Here is an 11,284-nt window from a genome sequence, read left to right on the forward strand (position 1 = left end):
AAAAAAAAAAAAAAAAAAAAACCATCCAGAGGGGTCAATGTGCAAGTCCAATGGACACTGAACATAAATGAATCAATGACATGTGGAAGGATTCTTACATAGTAAATAACATATGTATCAGCATATCAAAACTGCGCAATTGTGCCAGAGAGAACCCGGGAGACGACCCGCCCAGCGGTCCAAATGACCGAAGTGTGGAAACAAGTAAAGGCAGGCTGCTTACCGGGGAGCAGAGGAGGTGAAGGCCCATGCAACGACACCCGACGTACGTTTCGCGCCCGCCACAGGCGCTTTATCCCTTGATAAAGCGCCTGTGGCGGGCGCGAAACGTACGTCGGGTGTCGTTGCATGGGCCTTCACCTCCTCTGCTCCCCGGTAAGCAGCCTGCCTTTACTTGTTTCCACACTTCGGTCATTTGGACCGCTGGGCGGGTCGTCTCCCGGGTTCTCTCTGGCACAATTGCGCAGTTTTGATATGCTGATACATATGTTATTTACTATGTAAGAATCCTTCCACATGTCATTGATTCATTTATGTTCAGTGTCCATTGGACTTGCACATTGACCCCTCTGGATGGTTTTTTTTTTTTTTTTTTTTTGGCGCTCTAGACATGTACAACTATGTACAATACACATTTAATTGAGTATGCCATATTTGACTATCTTTTACCATTAGACACATGTCTGTTATGTGCAATGCCCATGGGCTGACTGAACGTTGTGCCATGTAGATTTCGAGCACTGGTATCATTTTATTTACCCTGTCCTTGTCTGTCCTGATTGTTGTATCATTGGGGCTTATCCCCCCTATTTTAGTCAACTTGTATACTTGTCAGCACTTGATGTGAGTATTAATAAAATTTATACTTTTGCATATATTTTGTATCCGTTACTCCGTTTTCTCCTTTTTAAGAAGGGACTAAACAAGTTGGTATCTGGTCTGCCTGACAGATCCATAAGAGGCAATGACCTGACACCAGAGAGTCCAAGAATAGGGACATTCTACATGCTTCCCAAAATCCACAAATATGGAAATCCAGGAAGACCAATTATTTCATGTGTGGGCACCCTTACTGAGCAAGTATCTGGATGGGTAGGGGGTATTCTTAAACCCCTGGTAAAGGATACACCAAGCTACATTCAGGACACAACTGACCTATTGAATAAACTAGCAGCAATAGGTCCTCTACCAGAAGGAACCATCCTGGCAACCATGGATGTGGAATCTTTGTACTCTAATATCCCACACAAGGATGGATTAAATGCCTGCAAAGTGTTCATGGAAAACACCGGGAATGATGCGAATTCTGTGGTGAAACTCACAAAATTTATCCTCACCCACAATTATTTTGAATTTGACAATAATATTTACAGGAGACTGGCACAGCTATCGGAAGTAAAATTGCTCCACAGTATGCAAATCTTTCATGGCCATGCTTGAAATCGACTTTTTGTCCTCATGTCCCACCAGGCCTCTGGCCTACTACCGCTTCATTGATAATATTTTAATCATCTGGACAGAGTCTGAGCAACAGCTAAAGACGTTCCACGAACAGTTTAATCAATTTCATTCCACCATCAACTTAACACTCAACTATTCCAGCACTGAAATTAACTTTTTAGACACCATCATTAAGCTAAAAAACAATGAAATAGAGACATCCCTGTATCAGAAGCCAATCGACCGTCCAACATAACTTAAATGGGACAGTTTCCATCCAAAACACAAAGAACTCAATTACCTACAGCCAAGCCATCAGATACAATCGTATATGTTCCAACCCCATGGATAGAGATGAACACCTTGGTCGCCTCAGAAAAACCTTTTTGAATCAGGGCTACCATCCAAGAACAATTGAAAACCAAATTACAAGGGCCACCAGAATATCAAGGAATCACCTGCTACGTTACAAAGCTAAAGCAGAGAATAGCCGGGTGCCTCTAGTGGTCACCTACAATCCAAATCTGGAGGTGCTAAGGGGAGCTGCACGGAAATTACAACCTTTACTGCAAAAAGATTCACGATTACAATCCATATTTCCAGACCCCCCCACTGCTGTTTTAGGCAGCCCCCAAATTTAAGAAGCATCATTGTCAGAAGCTCCCTGTCCTCTTCAACAGCTGCAGGAACCTTTCCTTGCAACCAGAAAAAATGTAAAACCTGTCCATTTATAATGAACACGGACAAGATAAAGATCCCCAACTCACATCAGGACTACAAGATCCCAGGTACGTTCAGCTGCATCACATCTAATGTGGTGTACTTAATTATTTGTACTAAATGTCCTCCTGGGGGTCTGTATGTGGGGGAGACTGGGCAAAAACTGAGAACAAGGATGAATTCTCATCGCCACACAATAAGAGAAAAAAGAATGGATCTACCTGTGGCAAAACAAGTTTGTATCCCAAGTCATAGCATGATGGACATTAAATTACTTGTATTAAAAGGTAACTTCAAGTCTCAGAGAGAGAGAAAGAGAAGAATCTCTGAGTACAAATTTATGAAAACTTTCGACACATTCAGTGCAGGTATGAATGTGTCGCATGGATTTATGTCTTTTTACATCAATTAAGGAATTTGCCCCTCAGACCTTCTGGGGTCATCACAACACAGAACCAGACCGCAATCAGAGGGCAATAAAACCTTCACACTGCTTATCTATGAACTGCTCCAATAATTATGCTTATCTCTCTCCCACGATGACTATTCCGCTTCACATCACTTGTCTTATCTATTGAGTTATTTATGTGCTGTCTTGTGTATAAATGTTATTCTTCAGATTTTGTATTAGGGCCCCGTCACATTTTGTGACACAACAGCGATCTCACCAGCGAGATCGCTGTGTGACAGCGATCAGCGACCGCCTCCCCCTGCCGGTATCGCAGATCGCTGTAGGAAACCGCTGGACATTTCTTTTGTCGCTGGTCTCCTGCTGGCCAGCACGCATCGCTGCGTGTGACAGGCGGGAGACCAGCGATCTGCTGGTAACTAACGTACACATCGGGTATCCAAGGGACGTGCGTCCCTTAGATACCCGATGTGTACGTTAGTTACCAGCTCCCTGCATCAGCGCGCTGGTAACTAAACGAACAGAGCGACGACGCGCACTTGGCGTCGCTGTGCTGATCGCTGGTGAAGCTGTCTGTGTGATAGCTCACCAGCGATCACATAGCGACTCACCAGCGATCCTGACACATTGATATCGTTGTCGGGATCGCTGGTGAGTCGCTATGTGTGACTCCAGCTTTAGTCTAGCCTGATGAAGAGATCTGCGTAGTCTCGAAAGCTTGCAATTTGTTACCATCTTTTCAGTTAGCCATTAAAAGGTATCAACCACTGAGGACTCTCAATTCTAAATATTCTTCTATCTACTGGCTAACACGGTACAAAGATATATATCTTTCCTGTATCATTGTTTCCTAGGAATTCCAAATTGCTATTAGTAAAATACCAATAGATATACAGCGCTACAAAAACAATATACCAGCAATAAAATTCCCCACACAGAGACATACAAACTGCACTGTCCATCAATGCCGTCTGATCAGTGCGCATCAATGTAGCCTTACCAGTCCATATCATTTCAGCCTCACCAGTGCCCATTGTTATGATTGGGTCACCGAGGGGGAAAGCAAGACCAAGCTAAGCCACCGAAAACCAGAGGTTGGTAACTAAGCAGATTGCAGACCCCTGATCCTATCCACACAACTAGCAGTAGCCATGGAGCGTACCTACGATGATCCTAGACGCCTCGACACAGCTGGAGAACTAAATAAGTCTAAAGCAAGAAAGGGGAAAACTAAACTGCCCCAGAGCAGACCCCAAAGGAATAGATAGCCCCCAAACATAATTGTCGGTGAGACAAGATGAAAACACAAACGCAGGTAGGAAAATAGACTGAGCAAACGATGGGGCCCACAATAACTAGACAGGATAGGAAAGGAAAGACTCTGTCTGCAATCACGCAAAAAACGCCCAAAACGTCTGATAGAAAAAATACTGAAGTCACTAGACTTCGCCCACTATATCAGCACACTGGTATATTCTGAAAGCAGAGCAAAAAGAGGCCAATCTAATAAGGGCAAAAACAAACTGGCACTAACAGTAACATAAGGATGGAAATTCAGCACAGCCCCAGCCGGCTGACCACACAAAACTGAAATAGACAAAACCAAATCAAATGAGAACAATAGCAAAAGAACACTTAGCTTGAGCATGCAGGGACTGAGCTGGAAACTAAGACCTCAGGAGGCAGGAAAAAAATCACCAGCAGGGATAGAGGGAGTCGGCTGTCTTAAATCCAGTCAGAAACTCTATATCTCCAGTCATCCTCCTCATTATCAGGTGGCAGGCCTTTGTTAATTAGATCAGCTCCATTACCTCCAGTAACCACCAGAGGGAGTCCAGGAAGAGAACTCGCGACCCCTCTATCAATATAACCAGCTCCACTACCTTCACTAGTAACCAGAGGTAGGCCAGAAAGCGAATTCACAACAGTCCATATTGGTGGAACTCCACCTTAACCTCAGGCTCAGACTGGTATGGTGTGAGAGTCCCAATAGGCAGCATAGGTCCCCATTAGGCAGGTAAATGTTCCCAATAGGCAGCATAGGTCCCTAATAGGCAGGTAAATGTCCCAATAGGCAGCATAGGTCCCCAATAGGCAGCATAGATCAATAGGCAGCATAGGTCCCCAATAGGCAGCATTGGTCCCCAATAAGCAGGTAAATGTCCTAATAGGAAGCATTAGTCCCCATTAGGCAGCATAGGTCCCCAATAGGCAACAGTTAGGTCCATATATATTTGGACAGAGACATTTTTCTAATTTTGGTTCTAGACATTACCACAATGAATTTTAAACAAAACAATTCAGATGCAGTTGAAGTTCAGCCTTTCAGCTTTCATTTGAGGGTATCCACATCAAAATTGGATGAAGGGTTTAGGAGTTTCAGCTCGTTAACATGTGCCACCCTGTTTTTAAAGGGGCCAAAAGTAATTGGTCATGGACAGGTGTGGGCAATCCCTTAGTTATGTCATTCTCAATTAAGCAGATAAAAGGCCTGGAGTTGATTTGAGGTGTGGTGCTTGCATTTGGAAGGTTTTGCTGTGAAGGAAACAAGCGGTCAAAGGAGCGCTCCATGCAGGTGAAACAAGCCATCCTTAAGCTGCAAAAACAGAAAAAACCCATCCGAGAAATTGCTACAACATTAGGAGTGGAAAAATCTACAGTTTGGTACATCCTGAGAAAGAAAGAAAGCACTGGTGAACTCATCAATGAAAAAAGACCTTGGCGCCCACGGAAGACAACATTGGTGGATGATCGCAGAATAATCTCCATGGTGAAGAGAAACCCCTTCACAACAGCCAACCAAGTGAACAACACTCTCCAGGAGGTAGGCTTATCAATATCCAAATCTACCATAAAGAGAAGACTGCATGAAAGTAAATACAGAGGGTTCACTGCACGGTGCAAGCCACTCATAAGCATCAATAATTAAAAGGCTAGACTGGACTTTGCTAAAAAAACATCTAAAAAAGCCAGCACAGTTCTGGAAGAACATTCTTTGGACAGATGAAACCAAGATCAACCTCTACCAGAATGATGGAAAGAGAAAAGTATGGCGAAGGCGTGGTACAGCTCATGATCCAAATCATACTACATCATCTGTACAACACGGCGGAGGCAGTGTGATGGCTTAGGCATGCATGGCTGCCAGTGGCACTGGGTCACTAGTGTTTATTGATGATGTGACACAGGACAGAAGCAGCCGAATGAATTCTGAGATATTCAGAGCCATACTGTGTGCTCAGATCCAGCCAAACTGATTGGGCGTCATTTCATACTACAGATGGACAATGACCCAAAACATAAAGCCAAAGCAACCCAGGAGTTTATTAAAGCAAAGAAGTGGAATATTCTTGAATTCCAAGTCAGTCACCTGATCTCAACCCAATTGAGCATGCATTTCACTTGTTAAAGACTAAACTTCAGACAGAAAGGCCCATAAACAAACAGCAACTGAAAACCACCACAGTGAAGGCCTGGCAGAGCATCAAAAAGGAGGAAAAGCAGCGTCTGGTGATGTCCATGAGTTCAAGACTTCAGGCAGTCATTGCCAACAAAGGGTTTTCAACCAAGTACTAGAAATTAACATTTTATTTACAATTATTTAATCTGTCCAGTTACTTTTGGTCCCTTTAAAAACAGGGTGGCACATGTTAAGGAGCTGAAACTCCTAAACCCTTCATCCAATTTTAATGTGGATACCCTCAAATGAAAGTTGAAAGTCTGAACTTCAACTGCATCTGAATTGTTTTCTTTAAAATTAATTGTGGTAATGTCTAGAACCAAAATTAGAAAAATGTTGTCTCTGTCCAAATATATATGGACCTAACTGTAGGTCCCTAATAGACAAGTAAATGTCCCAAATAGGCAGCATAGGTCCTGAATAGGCAGCATAGTCCCCAATAGGCAGTATAGGTCCCCAATAGGCAGGCAAATGTCCCCAATAGACAGCACATGTCCCCAATAGGCAGCACAGGTCCCCAGTAGGGAGCACAGGTCCCCAGTAGGCAGGTAACTGTCCCCAATAGGAAGCATTGGTCCCCGATAAGCAGGTAAATGTCCCAATAGGCAGCATAGGTCCCTAATAGACAAGTAAATGTCCCCAATAGGCAGCATAGGTCCTGAATAGGTAGCATAGTCCCCAATAGGCAGCATAGGTCCTCAATAGGCAGTATAGGTCCCCAATAGACAGCATAGGTCCCCAATAGGCAGGTAAATGTCCCCAATAGGCAGTACAGGTCCCCAATAGGCAGGTAAATGTCCCCAATAGGACCCGGCGTTTATAAAAAAAATAAAAAAGTACTCACCCATGTCCCCCGCTGCTCTGAAGAGGCGCCCGCTCATCTCCGTCTTCTTCCGGCACAGGTCCCCAATAGGCAGGTAAATGTCCCCAATAGGCAGCACAGGTCCCCAATAGGCAGCACAGGTCCCCAATAGGCAGCACTAGTCCACAGTAGGCAGGTAACTGTCCCCAATAGGCAGCATTGGTCCCCAATAAGCAGGTAAATGTCCCAATAGGCAGCATAGGTCCCTAATAGACAAGTAAATGTCCCCATTAGGCAGCATAGGTCCTGAATAGGCAACATAGTCCCCAATAGGCGCCTCAATAGGCAGTATAGGTCCCTGACAGCATAGGTCCCCAATAGGCAGGTAAATGTCCCCAATAGTGAGGTAACTGTCCCCAATAGGACCCGGCGTTTATAAAAAAAAAAAAAAAAAAAAAAAAAATATAGTATTCACCCATGTCCCCCGGTGCTCTGAAGAGGCGCCCGCTCATCTTCGTCTTCTTCCGGCACAGGCGGCGTGATGACAATCAAGTCGCCTCTGTGTGCCTCGTTGCTCTGCCCGCGATTACAGGGCCCGCCGGCATTGAACTGCAGTGAAGTTCAATGTCGGCCGGGCCCAAGGGGCCAGATAAAAGTCCTTGGCAGGCCGCAGTTTGAGGATCCCTGGTCTAGTGTATACATTTTATTTGATGCTATGTCTGTGTTGTCAGCTATCTTGATCCTTTTTTTCCTCTCTAATATGACTGATACATTGTTTTGCTACATATAGATGAACACACTGCTGTGTGTGGAGAAAACTCGGCTCTTGAGCCCTTTCCACACATGATCACCCCGCACAATGACATAATTGAAAGCCATATTACGTTATGGGGTTACAGACAGATTCCAGTAGTTTTTGCCTATGTAGTGCAGCATATGCTATATCTAAAGAATAGTGTACAGGTTTTTGTATGTGTCTAAAGTATGCATCTTTTATTTGATGTTATGTCTGTGTTGTCAGCCATCTTGATCCTTTTTTTTTTCTCTCTAATATGACTGATACATTGTTTTGGTACATATAGATGAACCACACGTGCGAACAGAAGGAAGTTCTATGGTTGCAGTTGGAGGATTCACACAATTTCTTGTCAGCAGCATTGTTGCGCTCTATGTGGCCTCATACTCCGGACATTTGACTTCCTGTCTACACATTAGCGCACATACTAGACTGGCTGTCAGACTTGAGATCACGAGACAACTTCTTGTAATGAGAGAGGAGAGAGACATGGATTTAACAGATGGTATTGAATAAATGAGGTCAAGTTCCCACCATGTGCTTATGGAGAGCTTCAGCTCCTTAGGCCATGTGTACACCTTGAGTATTTGGTCAGTATTTTACCTCAGTATGTGTAAGCTAAACCCAGCAGTGGGTGATAAATCCAGAAGTGGTGACGTTTTTACACTATACTTCTCCTCTGACTGTGCCACTCCAGGTTTTGGCTTAGGCCTGTTTCACACTTCCGTTTTTGTGTCCGCCAAACGGATCCGTTTCCGTTTTTTTGACGGAAACTGATGCAAACGGATCCGTTTTTTTAAAAACGGATCCGTTTTTTTGACGGATCCGCGGTAACCGCTAATGGAAGTCTATGGGACAAAAAAAACGGATCCTGAAAAAAAATGGCGGATCCGTTTTTTTACGGAAACCAACGGATTTTGACGGATTTGAAAAAACGGAAGTGTGAAACAGGCCTTACACATACTGAGGTAAAAAACTGAGCTTTATAGAAATCTGATCCCCCACTGTATTTTTTTTTCTATTAACAGCGCATTTCTGAAATCCGCCACATGTCAATTTCTCTTGTGGGTAACAGTTTTGTGTGTGGATTTTCCCCATACGAATTGCATTCGATGTGAATAAAAAATCTGCATAGAAAAAATCCCACATTTGATTTTAGTGCGTTTCCACTGGCAAACTATTGTAATCAGTATGACTGAAGTTTTGTCAAAGCCAAATACCAGGAAGTATCAAAAACAAAGCAGTATTATGTAAAACATGGCAATGACACACCAAAAAGAGACAAAAATAAAACAATAAAATGAAAAAAAAAAAAAAAAAGGGTGCAAAAATGCTGCAGAGAACGTCCAACACCAAAACCTCAAATACTTATCGTGGGAACGTCGCCTTAAACAGCTAGAATACTGATGGTAAGAATTGTATATGCAACACAATGTCTGTTTTTTACCTTAAAAGTTTGACAGCACCTTTGCTCCCCTACCTAATGTTACATCAGCCATGAAGAGAGACGGGTAGCATTCTAATAGGACGTGGCATTCTGTGACTGGGGAACTGTACCGCCCTTCACAATATTACAGCAAGACTTTAACCCTGGATGGGTCTTTGCTACTATGTATGCCAAGCTACATGGCAGAAAAGTAAATGGATGCACTACAGTAAACATATTAAGCAGGGCTTTCACAAAGGCCCTTTTTCAGTAGACTGCGGCAAAATGACATCTTTTTGGCCTTTGTCTGGAAGGCGTACATCAGCAGACTGTTTTCAGAATAGAAAATATGCTGCAAATTGCACCAGGAGTGTTTTGTTTGAGATTTTACAGATTTTCTCTAATTGCAAATATGTGGATATCACGGATTGCAAAATAGAGTAAAATGAGTGGCAAATCCACATTGTTTTTACATGAATATGTGTGTATTTTTCTGCTGCAAATGACCCAAGTATATATCCATAAAGAGGTTGTCCCACGAAAAACGTTCATTTTAATCAACAGATCTTGGAATAATAATTACTTCCACTATTGGATGTGTTTAATTAAAATGTTCCTGTGCCGAGATAGTCTTATAAATGTGCCCCTGCTGTGTACTGTGTAATGGCCAGTTTCACACATCCTGATATTTCCAGCACTGGGAAAAAATGGTACCAGAGACATCCGTGCCCTTGTGTCACATCCGTGTACAAGCCGTGTGTGATCTGTGTGCTGTCTGTGAGGATACGTACCAGAGCCAAAGGTTTGTATCTGAAAATGAAGGGTTAATGCAGTAATTAAATGGTTAGAAATGTCAAAGGTGTGATCCATTAGTGATTATGTATTTAAAGCGTGTCAAAAACACTTGCCTCAATGACATCTCGGCTTTGGCTTGTGTGATAGGGTGGTTTCACATTAGCGTTTCAGGGCGCAGCGATGGCCGGCGCTAAGCCCTGCCCCCTGACGCGCCTCCTCCGGTAGCTCCGCCTACAGGCGCATAACGCTGCATGCATCCCCTATCTTTATCACTGGGGACGCAGGCTGTGCGCAGTATGCGTTTGGCGGCGCATGCGTCCTTTTGACGGTGCGCCAACCAGCGCCAAACGCAACCTGTTGCAATTTGGTTGCGCTTGGCGCACCGTCAAAAGGACGCATGCGCCGCCAAACGCATACTGTGCACGGCCTGCGTCCCCAGTGATAAAGATGGGGAACGTAGGACACATGCAGCGTCTTGCGCCCGTAGGCAGAGCTACCGGAGGAGGCGCGGCCGTGTGCAAAGCTTAGCGGCGGCCGTGCGCAGGCCATCGCTGCGCCCTGAAACCCTAATGTGAAACCACCCTTAGTAGACCTTTGGCACAACAAATATGTCAAGGTCTAGACACCTGGCTAGTAAAGAAACAATTTGTTTCAGTGTTAACCCTATAACTTTAAAAACACACACAAACAGCATCCGTGTGCGGTACATGTTTACACAGACGCACTTGACTTGTATGGGTCCGTGTGATTCATGCAGCGGCAAAAAAACGGACATGTCTTCGTGTGGGTCACTCAGACACACGGTCCATGAGAAACCACAGATATGTGCACAGATTCATTTGAACGGGTCTACGTGTGTAAGGGTTTCCAGTACATGTGAAAACTGTCAGCACACATACTTGAGACACTGACGTGTGAAAGAGGCCTAATGGCTGTGCCTAACCATACAGGAACATGTTCTGATCACACCACATCTCCTTGGCTGGGGAGGAAGCAAAAGAGTATATAGACAGGACAGCATAGGATCATAGCGGATTCTTTTTGTGAGGTAAAATATTTCCCTATTTTTAAACAATATTTTACCTCAAAGAAAGAATCAGCTGTGATTCCGTGCTGTCCTATGTGCATACTCTTGCTTCCTCCCCTGCCTAGGAGCTGTGGTATGATCAGATCATGTTCCTGTACAGTCAGACACGGCCAGTACATAGTACGGGTACATTTATAAGATTATCTCAGCACAGGAACATTTTATTTAAACACATCCAAATTGTGGAACTTATTATTCCAAGATCTAGTGATTAAAATGAACTTTTGTTCGTGAGAAAACCCCTTTAAAGCAGTCTCTCTCAACTGCAGGCCTGAAAAGCCAACAACACATCGTGAGTTCAGGATCTTCTTAGTATTGAACAGGTGATGGAGTTAACGTTAAGGCAATA

The sequence above is a fragment of the Dendrobates tinctorius genome, unplaced genomic scaffold, assembly GCF_039654945.1.
Source record: "Dendrobates tinctorius isolate UK_male_01 unplaced genomic scaffold, ASM3965494v1 ptg000139l, whole genome shotgun sequence".
Taxonomy (NCBI): Eukaryota; Metazoa; Chordata; class Amphibia; order Anura; family Dendrobatidae; genus Dendrobates; species Dendrobates tinctorius.